The following is a 12,460-nucleotide window of genomic DNA, read 5'->3' as shown; positions in this document are numbered from 1 at the left end:
TTTACATTATTTTCTACAATAAATAACTATATACCAAGAAAGCTAAAGTTTTATCAAGACTTTAATTTTAAATTAAAAAAGATAAATAAAAGCGAAAAATAAAAATTTAATATTTGTAATTTTTAGTTAAAAAAAAAAAATGAAAGTTTAGTTTTTGTATTGAAAATTTAATTTTTAATAAAACGTAAGCGTTCTAACGTTTTGATATAGTTGTATTAATAACTTAGTGCCAATAATATTACCGTTATCAAAAGTTAATTATTTAGCACCATTTATGTGATAAACTAACTAAATACCCGTTCTTGCGCTTCGTACACGGGATGTAAGAAAGTAAGCAATAAATGTATTAGTAATGAACAACGCTAAAAAATAATCCTGCTCTAAACTAAATTACCAATGCAATTATTTAAGCTAAAATAATAACATTGCTTAAATTTATTATTATAATCTTGTTCTTCTCGGTGTCTTTCCATTATTAAATAAGGCAAGTCACGTTTTCAGTAGATTATTCATTCAAACTAAAAAACAGAAAAGAGCATTTTTCACGATGTCTATATTAAAGCTTCCTAGTATTGATGCAATTTTAATAGGTATCAAATATACTAATATAATACATTGTACCTTTATTTATACAATTATTTCCTATGAAAATTGCCCCAATTACCATAATACCAGTAGTTCCGATTACCAAAATTAATTCAACATGATTGACTTCAATAATGTTAAGGCGAAATTTTAAATTTCTCTGATTCGAATAAGTGCCATTTCTCTATTGATTTTGCTTTATAGTTTTTAGAGTAAGCAGTTTTTTTTATTTCAGTTATTACTTAATACCAAAATTAGTTAAACATTATTGGCGTCAATAACAGTTTGGCGATTTTTAAGATTTTTTTTGAAAAAGGGATAAGTACCATTTCTTCATTAATATTACTTTAAACATAGCTCATTTCTAATTCTAATTAGTGAATTATTTCCAAACTTAATTAAGTATCAATAGCACCAATAATAATAAACTCCTGTTTGTGAAAATTGCAACACCATGAAGGAATCGTCATAATTGAATGAAATTTAATACACAGTTCAGTGGTAGTGGTACAAATAAATGATTAAACTTTCAAAGCAAACAAACAATAACAAGAGATCGAAATCAGTATTTTGTGTAACCACCACGCGCCGCAATAAGTGCTGCTACACGACGTGGCATGGAGTAAAGCAAACTTTGAATGTCTGTCTGAGGAAGAGAATTCCATACTGTTTGTATGCGTACCCAAAGTTCGTCTGTAGAAGCAACAGGACGCGGACCAGGAGCAAGACGCCGACCAACGAAATCCCACACATGTTCAATCGGCGACATATCCGGGGAATACGCAGGCCAAGAAAGAAGCTATACCTGCCGCGATGCAAGGAAGGATTGAACAGTCCTCAGCAATATGAGGGCGGGCATTGTCCTGTTGAAATACAGCGCCTGGCACGGCTTCTAGGAAGGGAACAGATTGGGGCTGTAGAACTTCACTGATGAACCGGTTGCTGTCCAGATTACCCACAATTGGTAGCAATTGAGATCGTCCATTCTTTGCTATGGCACCCCAGACCATAACTCCGGGTGTTCGTCCACTGTGGCTATCGATAATGCACTCCGGAAGGTGGCGTTCACCGGCATAGCGTCTGACACGAATGCGGCCCTCATGGTACCACAAATTAAAGCGGGATTCATCAGAAAACACGACACCCTGCCAATCAGCACGGCAGTCCCTATGCTGATTGGCCCATTGTAGCCGCAGGTGGCAATGGTTTAGCATGAGGAGTATCCTGTATAAAGGAGTCCTTACGCGCAGTCCACGCTGTAGCAGACACATCTATCTACGAATTGATGAAGCACACAATGAAACACCTGTAGCTATTGACCACCGTGCTGCCAGTTGTCTAAAGGGAGCCTCACGGTCCGTTAGCGCAACACGAAACAGGTGTCTAACATCGCGAGCTAACGTGACATTTCAGGGTTCACTCCAAAATTTCCGAGTTGTCCGACGCTTGTCCATCCACTGCTTCCAAACACGCATCACTGTGCTTTAGCTCACTCGCGTAAGTCCTTCATGGTGTTGCAATTTTCACAAACATGAGTTTATATAGCTATTTTTTATGTTTTTCCTAAATGATTTAGCAACATTTGCTTATTAATTTTGACTTATTAGTACACAGAATATTTCTTTTTTCATTCTATTATAGCCAAAACTAACTGAGCATTATTGGCATCTATTATAGTTTATTTTTATGTTTCTCTTAAATAAATCAGTTCCAATTCTCCTTTAATTTTTCTTTTTAGTTCACAGCTTAATTTTTATTTCAATTTGTATATTTCACTAAAAAGAATTAAGATTTATTGGGGACAATGAGCGTTTCTTCAAGTTTACCTTAAAAGGATAAGTGAATTTATGCAATTTATTTTGCTTTTTAGAACATAATTTTTTTATTTCAATTAAAATCTATTTCCAAATGCAGTTTGCATCGTTGCCGTAAATAATAGTGGGGAGTTTTTTTCACGCTTCTTCGATACGAATTATGTACTATATCTTCACTAATTTTGCTTTTCAATTTTGTAACTTCTTTTTTTAATGGCTCTTCGTATTAACTTTTTTAATATTTTTGATTCACGTTTGAAAGCATAACTGGAAAAAACATAAACATGTGATTTCAAATAATTTTAGGAATACTAATTTGGTGACGTAATCTACCTATGCCAAATGTTCATGCTGATCAAATGATGATCATTGCGTTTATAAGCTAGCAAACACCACTGATGTTATCTTTAAAATATTTGAAAAAAAGAGAACCTTCTGCAGTCCTATTTTTATCAAGACAATGAAAAAATTTAATTCTTCATATGGCTCTGCAGATTGCTGGACTCATTGAAAACTTTGAATGCATTTTAGGATCGGGACTAAATTTGACCCTTTCAGGCAGACGCTGTCCAAATTTCAGAGTGATAGATGAAGCGGTCCTTGATTCTTAAGACAGACACAGAAACTCTGCATTTATTATTAAAGATACTTTGAAAATTTAAGATCAATTTAAACTAAAAAAAAAACGTTAAAAAGATTATGTTTTAATAATATTACAATTTTACAGAATAAGAATAACTGACATGGCTGGTAGATGACTCCATTTTCATTTCAGGGAAAATTTTTCGTTACTTTTCGTTAAATTATGGCTCAGACTGTTACCCGCATATCGTTACTTTAAAAGCACATTTTGCTCATTGATAATTGAGATAATAAAAAATGGACGTTCTTAATTAATAGTCAATGGGCATTTACAGAAACACTTATTTAAGAGAGAGAGAGGAGATGTGTGTTTGAAACTTAGTTAAAGATTATTGTTAAATTTAAGAGATAGAACGAGTGAGATATTAAAGATTTGAGAATGATTTGGATGAGAAAGGTTAGTGAGGCAGATTAAAGAGAGAGTAATGGTTAGGTTTACAAATATTAAATGAGACTGACTTGAAAGAGAAAGAAAAAGAGATTAAAAAGAATTCAAAATTAGAAAGAGAAAAAAGTTGAGGAGAGATTAGCGAATTGAGAGTCAAAGATTTGGAAGGAAAGATTAGAGAAAATGTTTGATTAGAGAGAATGAAAGAAAGAGCTCTCCAATTTAATGTGTATGAGATGTTGTCCTATTCCAAATACCGGCATACAAAATATTTCCCTTATCCGTTTGTAAAGTTGAAAAAATTCCTATTTTAATGAGTAAATTAAGAATTTCTCAATAGCTGTTTTATTTAATTTATTTTTTTAGTATAGTCATTTTTTTTTTGTTTCCGAGTAAGGAAATATTGAAAGTTTTGATTTCCATTATGGTTGTTTAATTTTGCTGATGCTTTTGTAGGTATCTTTCATTTGTAGGTATTTGGTTTCACATACCACTTTTTTAGCGTACACTTAAACGGAAAGGAATTGAATGAATGGGGGCGATAACCTTCGTGTATTAACGCGGGTTCCTGCAGAGTAAGAAATTCATTACCAAGTGTTACAAAACCCGTAAAACGATTTGTTCGAACCAAATAAAGGAGGAACGAAGGTGAAACGTTTTTGAATTATGGACTCAGAAAGAAAATTTGACGGGGTTTTTTGGAGCCAAGTACCACCCGTACGTAAACCCGTATTTTTAAAGATGAATAATTTCTTTTTGATTGAAAATATGCTTTAAAAATTGCCAAACATTAAAAAAAATTAAAAAGTATAGATTTATGTATATATACGCACGACCCTACAATAGTTGAAGAGGCGCTTTCAGTTTTTGATATTTTTCGAATTTCTCAAGAAAAACTTGGTGAAATATTTTGTAAATTTAGCATGCAATTTTTCATACTTATCAATTAAGTTTAAAGCTTTCAGACGTTTGAGAGACCGACAATAAATTAAGAACGAAGACAAGTATTTTTTTAACACATTAAGCTAGAAAATCAAGCAATAAGCTTGTAACTTGTATCGATTACTTTGGTTGTTAATTGCAATGGCTGCATAAAACTAAATGAATCTAGCTTAAATGTTTATGCGGAACATTTTTTATAAGAAACTAATTTTTTTGACTTATGATTTTTTACTATAACTTCAAAAACATTCAATAAAATAAAGCAAAATTTTTTGATCAATTTTAAATAACTTGAATAACTTATAAAATTATAGTTCAAAATTTCGAAAGAAATTGCTAAAAAAATGCTCAAAATATGAGTATTTGAAGTAGTTCATTTGCACGGAGCATGTGCGGAAAATTCATAATTTTTCATAATTTTGTAGTGAATCATATTAGGCAACTAATGGAAATAATCTGATTTAAATATCTTAAAAATGTAAAAATTTTTAAGAAATTTTTAAGTTTTTTTTTTATACTTTTTAAAAGGAAGCTGAAAATAACCACTAAACAATAACAACTAAAGTAATCCATACAAGGTACAAGCTTATTGTTCGAGTTTCTGACATAGAGTGTTTAAAAATACTTGCTTTCTTTTGTAATTTATTGTCGATGCTTAAAACCTCTGAACGCTTTAAACCTTATTGCGAAGTATGAAAAATCGCACGAACCAAACACTTCTAAAATTACAATTTTTATATATATATATATATATATATATATATATATATATATATATATATATATATATATATATATATATATATATATATATATATATATATATATATATATATATATATATATATATATATATATATATATATTACAACTACAGCTAATTTTACAACTTCTGCTGTCCTCCTCTTTAACCAAATTCAACTAAACTAGATTCTGCAGCTAATTTCAACCTTCCAATCAATATTAAAAAACCGAAAAACAAAGCAATGGAAAGATATTATCACATCATCAGCTCACGTTTATATCCGCAGAAAGGAGAGTTTTCTAATATTGCATCAATATAGCCAAAGTAAAATATATCAATACAATAGTGTGAAGAGCACTCAAAAATGCAACAAAATAAAACAAACTAAGTAAGAACGCGCCATAAAACAAAAATCCCTCTACTTACGCTTTTAGCTTCATTTGCGCTTCTGTTTTCATATTTTGTAGTCTAGCAATCTTATAACGAAAATATTTTAAATTATTCTTGTAAGAGTCTTGTACAGTCCGCAAAAACAAAAAGATATCACTCTGAATAACTTTTGTTCTAATGATCGGATTTTCATGAACTAAGTGTCAATCTTAATGGTTCCTGGGGGTGTCCTCAAATATGCTAATTAATTAGTGCTAACTATCAATTAAGTTATGAAATCAGACATGAAATCACACTTTCTCTGAATAAACATAGATTTTTTTTTTTTACATTTGGAATTCTGACATTTGAAATAGATTTCGAAAAACAAAACAATTTAGACAAAATTTCGAAAAATTTGGGTCGTAAATCGGGTTGCAATAAAGATTTATATACTTGGCGATAGTCCCTGAAAGCTCTGACAGACGTTACTGGTTAAGACATTGATTATTGTGAGCGGCCTGTGATCCTTGCAGGAGATTTTAATGTGAATTTCTCGTTACCTGAGGATGAAACATTATTAACCTTCCTTAAAGACAAATTTGGATTGGAAATGATAAATGGTAGAAATGATCCAACAACCAAAGGGGGAACTACCATTGATGCAGTTTTTGCAAGAAATATTGAAAAAAATAGAACTCAAACATTTCGTGTCTTACTTTAGTTATCATAATCCCATTGTAAATGTTATAGGTTTGGATATTTCTCCACTCGAAAAGGATAATTAAAAGATGCGATCAATTGTGAATTGTAAGCAATGTTAATAAAGTTTGTCTTAAAGAAACAATATGATTTCACTAAAAATAAATTTCCACCCGTTCCTCTTTTCATTTCCACATTATGAAGTTTCACTTCTTCCACGCGGAGGACCTCCACGCACTGTTTTTTATTATCAATTATTTTTTAAATGTTTGAAGTTTTTATCATTTCGATTCAGTTTCTTAGGATTATTCATTTAGTAACACACTATATTAAATTACTTCACTCGATATTAAAATAAGTTTTATGTAAGATATAGGCATAGGTTTTTAGATTGAAAAAATAATAATTGGTCTCCACTTTCTAAAAAATTCAGTGGAGTAATTTTTTTTTTGAAGTTGTTTGAAAAGGTATTTTTTATTTATCTAGTCCGAAGTTTATTCTAAATATATTTTAGGGTATACTTCAGACGTATTTCGAATGAGTTTATTTTTACACCCTTATTTGCTTAAACGTATTAAATAATTTGCTTAAAATAAATTATTCAAGCTATTTGATTTAATGCGTTTATAGTATAATAGTAAACGGGGCTTCCATCACATATTCTTAACCTTGTTACCGCTATCAATAAATAAATAAGCTTAGGTGAATAATAATAGTGAAATTTTTTCTCATTTTAAATTTCAAGGAATAATATGTTTCGTCCAATCAGATTTCAATTCTCGAAAAAACGAAATTTATTGAGTAGGTTTTTTGGAGCAATTTCATCCTCTTATGTCAAAATATATAGGAAAAATTGCATTTCGCAGTTTCAGTAAAAAGTATGTTAACCTTCTCTCAGCGTATTTATTATTTTTTTTTTATTAAAATAAGTGTGAAAATCGCGTATTTTTTATTGCATTTTTTAAAATCAGATGCGGATTCTGAAATTGGCGTGCCTTCGGAATTTTTTTACAAATTTCATTTTTAGTAGTCGTTGTTTAACAAAATAAGGCATTTTCCTAATAACAAATTATGCTATAATAATATCTTGGGAATCATGCTAAAGTTGGAAAATAATTTTAACTGAAGTAAATTTTTTCAACACATTTTTTTAAAAAGAGCAACTTTCTTAAAATTAACTTTGCAATGTATAAGTTTAAACGTCAAAAAAATGTGGTCTAAATTAGTTTACTTAAAAAACAAAGCAAACAGTTGAGGTTTTTTGAGTTGCACTAATATGTTTTTACTTTTCACAAACCAAACAAATAAGAAACAATAAAGTAAATAAATAAATAATTTGCTTGTTCAATCTTAGAGAAAAGTGTGCACTTATTCACTACGATCAGTCAGATGTTTGCACTGAATAATTTTAACATAGAAATTGTTTTTAAAATCTTATCAGCTAACTAGCTATAGTTCTCAAAAAACTTAGAAATTCATTACAACGAGGGATAATTTAAAGAAAACCTCTAAGTACCAATAAAAATTAAGCAAAATAGTTTAGTATATTATCAAGGAAAAAATTTACGTGGTAGCATAAAGAAAAAGCAAAGGATATAATGAAATAATTAGTTGAATAGTTCTGTGAATCACAAGTGGCCAGGTAATTAAAAATTTAATATCGCAATTAAGATATTAGGACGACATTTAAGATACTGAGATATTTTAAGACGCTTAAAAATTTTGGCTACATATTCGACAGCTTTTTTTGTTCGGTATCTTTATACTCCTTGTAGTGACTTATAAAACATCAACACTATTTTAGATAATCTATGTTGAAGTCACCAGGAAAAAAAATCAATAATTTATTTTTATTTTTCGAAAAAATAGCATACTTAGCAAATAGTCAGCTGTTTTGCATCAAATAATTTTAAACAGCAGAATGTTTTTAATTTCTTAACAAGATTTTATTCTTAGCTAGCAGGCAAGTTTTCTTTCTATCAAAACTTGACAATAATTTGAAAATGAACTTTAATTTAAATGAAAACTTAAATTAAAGTAAAATTTATTAGTACATTAATGAAAGAATAATATACGTGATAGTGTAAAGAATATGATTTCTAGAAATGTTAAAATTTAATTAAATAGTTGGAAAATTGGAAAGTTGTGCGAAACATGGCAGATGATTAAAAAATTTAATTTAAGATTAAGACGATATGTAAGATGTTGAGAAATTTTAAGATACTTAGAAATGTTGACTACGTATTCGTATTAATTCGTATTAATAATTATGAAATATACTAGGAGGCTCTGCCCCCTGCTCGCTAACGCTCGTCAACCCCCGAGAATTGCCGCGCAATCCTATGTGGTTCACGCCGTGAACCATGGCTCGCTGCGCTCGCTCGCCAATGAACACAATGTTCTAGCACAAAGACATAGTTTATTATCATGAAAGACATAGTATTTTATCATCAAAGACATAGTTTTGTACTTATGTCGAAGAATTCTATCAATGTTTTTATTGGCTTTTAAAAAAGAATATTAGCTATTTAGATTGTACATGGTGAAAAAATCAAAACATTAGCTAAATGAGAAACATATTAGCAAAATAAATTATCAAATATTGCAGTTACTCGCCTAAATTCAACTAAATGTGTATAGTATATTAGTTAATGCTAGAAATTCTGAAAGTTTTAGAAAAAAAATTTATTATTTAAAAATATAAACTTTAAACCCTAACTTTTCCTGGTGAGATAATAACCCTCAAAAAGTCTTTCATTTTCAAGAACACAAAAATTTGTTTTATAGCCAAATGAAATATTTTTTGGTGATCAGCATTATTGAAATCAATTTCTATATTAATAATTTGTGATAAAGTACATAACATTCTAGAACAAAATAAGGATGTTTTACATACAATAAATTAAAATGCATGGCTGTTAGCATTCCCCGAGAAATACTAAACTGATTTTCTCAAAAGTCTGACCTTGTGACTTATTTATAGTCATGGAGAAGGCCAGCCTAATTAATTCCTAATTGAGTTTAAATTAAATATTATCATGTTTTTAGGGCATGAATCTGATTTTCACAACCTGATAATGCTCACTCTGGTTATTGTTTCCGTTTTTAAAAGCGCTATATGTTGAGCCACCGCATGTGACATTTTTAGCAGCAATCATTGGCCGATTTTCTAACGTTGCCATTCGGGGAGTTTTAATGAGGCTTTTTTTTGGTGCCGTGTAAGAGAAATATATATATAGATATTGAAGATATTGATAAATGTATTATTCCAAATCTATACATACGTAAGTATATTATTGAAATTGTATCAATTATTGAAAAAAGATTCTAAGAAATTAAATATAATCACATTAAATATAAGCACAATCTGATGTATAACCATATTCTATATAAGTATGCTTTTATAAAACTCATCATTCGTTAAATAAAATGTTTTATTCAAATTTCTTTACTAAATTACGAATAAATTTTTAGACGACTAAAAAAGTTAATTTAAATAAAAAAAGAAGATTAGCAATCGGTTACTAACGAAAAGAATATGAATGAAATTTTACACTACTGGCGCGTAAATCTAGTTCCTCGTAAGTTAACCACATTTAAATATTAATCGCCCCCCATTTAAATATTTCTTCATTGTCGCCAAATTATTTTTTTAAAAATAGTTAATTTCAACTTTTCTCAGCTTCTACTTAATAAAAACAGTTAAGTTATAGTTAAGAGTATGTAGATTAATATGGTATAAAAAAATTTATATCTCACAATTCAAAATTTTTTCATCTCCAATTAAATTAAATGAAAAAAAAAAAATTATTAAAAATTATTTTCATATGAAATTATCTTTGGGTAAAAGAGTCTTATTAGTGGATGAAATGTTTTTTTGAATTGCATCGTTAGTTTTAAAAATATGACTGAAAGCGAAAAGAGTGAAATGAACAACTCCGAACTTCGCTCTCCTGACCAAATTATGGGGACCATGCTTCCCAGATTGCTGTTACCCCCTATATTTTGAAGGTTAAAAATCCAAATATGTATAAAAAATATATGTTTATACTAGGGAAAGTGAGTTTTTGCGTCTGATTTCATAACTTAATTAATAGTTAGCACTAAATAATTTGCATATTTAAGTTCACCCTAAAGAACCATTAAGATTGACACTTAGTACGTGAAAATTCGATCATTAGAACGAAAGTTACTCAGGGTGATATATATATATATATATATATATATATATATATATATATATATATATATATATATATAAGTTCAAAATGAAGAATAAAACAAAGAAAAATTATAGACATATGAAAAAAAGGGGGGTGGGAAATAATAAGTAAAAAAATAACAAACAACAGTTTATTGAAAAAAAAAAGGAAAAAAAATGAAATGAAATGTTAATTAAAAAACCGGAAAAAAAGATATAATCTTTTCTTCAGCCCACACGATTATATCCGTAAAACAGAGTGCTCTCTGATATTGTATCAATAAAGCCAAAGCAAAATATATTAATACAATAGTGTGAGGAGCACTCAAAAATTTTTGTTTATAAAAATGACAACAAATAAAATAGATCACAAAAAGTAAAAATAAGTAAAAATAACATGTAAAAACAGATAATAAAATAAAATAAAAAGAAAAAACATTAAAAAGGGGGGACTATAAAGCGAGTAGCAAAATCAGATCAACTTACATGGACAGAAAATTTTTCAAGAGTGATTTAAAAATGTTTTCGCAGAAAGATTGCCAAATTACAAAATATGAAAACAAAAGCGCAAATTGAGTGTAACAAGAGGGTTTTAAAGTGTCTTCTTACTGCACTGCTGAAGTGATTTGTTATTCTGAGTTTTGATTTGTTAGTTACCAAGGATGGGCCCGAAATGGATGTGCGCAAGGTAATATTATACTGGATAATTTTAAAAATTGATCATAAATAGTTTTAGAAGATAGATGTTTATTTAAGAAAAAATATAAAATAGAAAAGAGAAACATAAATTGCCTGTTTTGCAAATAATTTTAGCCGCGGATTTGCACGATATAGATTAGCACATAGAAAAATTATTTAAATTATCAAAGAAGAAAATTTTAATAGATAATTTTAACACGGATTTGCCCGAAATGGATTTGCACATGGAAAAATTAACAAAGAAAAAATATTTTAGTAGCTAATTTTAGCCACGGATTTGCCCGACATGGATTTGCACATGGAAAAATTGTATAAGTTAATAAAGAAATTTTTACCAAACAATTTAACCCACATATCTAATGAGTTTTGTTTACTTGCAGCTTAATCGCATTAAATGAAACTTATTGTTTTTCTTAACTTTCTTCGTGTTTTCTTGTATTTATTTATTTATTATATATATATATATATATATATATATATATATATATATATATATATATATATATATATATACATCAAGAAGTAATATTTCTGATTTGAAATTCGTGTTGTGTAATAACAACATGAAAACTTATTAAAACCATGTTTATAAAAATAAAAAAAATCCGCGGAGGAAAAAAACTGTCAAAAATCGAAGCCATAAGACGTTAATATTTTATACCCTGGTGAAATAAATCAAGAGAATTTGCATATTTCATCGAATTTCATGAAAAGAACTGAACTGAAGATAAACCACTGATTCTAGACAAAAATGCAAATCTTGTACATAAAATGCGTAAGCGTACATGTGTGTGTTCGTGGAGCCCGTAGAGAAACAGACTTTATATGTGAGCATAAGTTAAGACCCATTTCGTTCGCTAACACATCTCGGCGAATTTCTTGCTGTTATTTGTAGCAATAGGTTAAATTCAAATTGTAACAGTAAAAAAGAGTAACCATCAACGTTTAGATGATGGAATGAGGTGGCGCATTACGTGGAGGCTAGAAGCAGACCAATCTCAGGTCCAGATTTGTAGAGAGTTTAATTTAATGCTCAGCGTCGGGTATAATGATCGTTATGGAAACAATTCCAGGATATTAATCCCATCGAGAGAAAGCCTGGACAAGGTTGTCCAAGAGCCACGACGGCCAGAGAAGATCTCCATTTGTTCATTATAGCGAGGCGTAACAGAGGGGCTACAGCATCTCAGCTCTCTCGTGACTTGTATGCAGCCAAAGGAACCCGTGAATTAAGGGTGATTGTTTCCAAATGACTTCATGAGAGAGGGTTGTCTGTAGGAAGACCTGCTGTTTGCGACCCGCTCATGTCTACGAACAGGAGAGTCACTTTAGCATAGTGAAGAAAGAATAGAGATTGGAGTATGGATCAATGG

The sequence above is a fragment of the Parasteatoda tepidariorum genome, chromosome 9 (genome assembly GCF_982258835.1).
Source record: "Parasteatoda tepidariorum strain Cologne lab strain chromosome 9, Ptep-v5.0, whole genome shotgun sequence".
NCBI classification, from domain to species: Eukaryota; Metazoa; Arthropoda; class Arachnida; order Araneae; family Theridiidae; genus Parasteatoda; species Parasteatoda tepidariorum.
Note: the sequence above shows the minus strand (reverse complement) of the source record.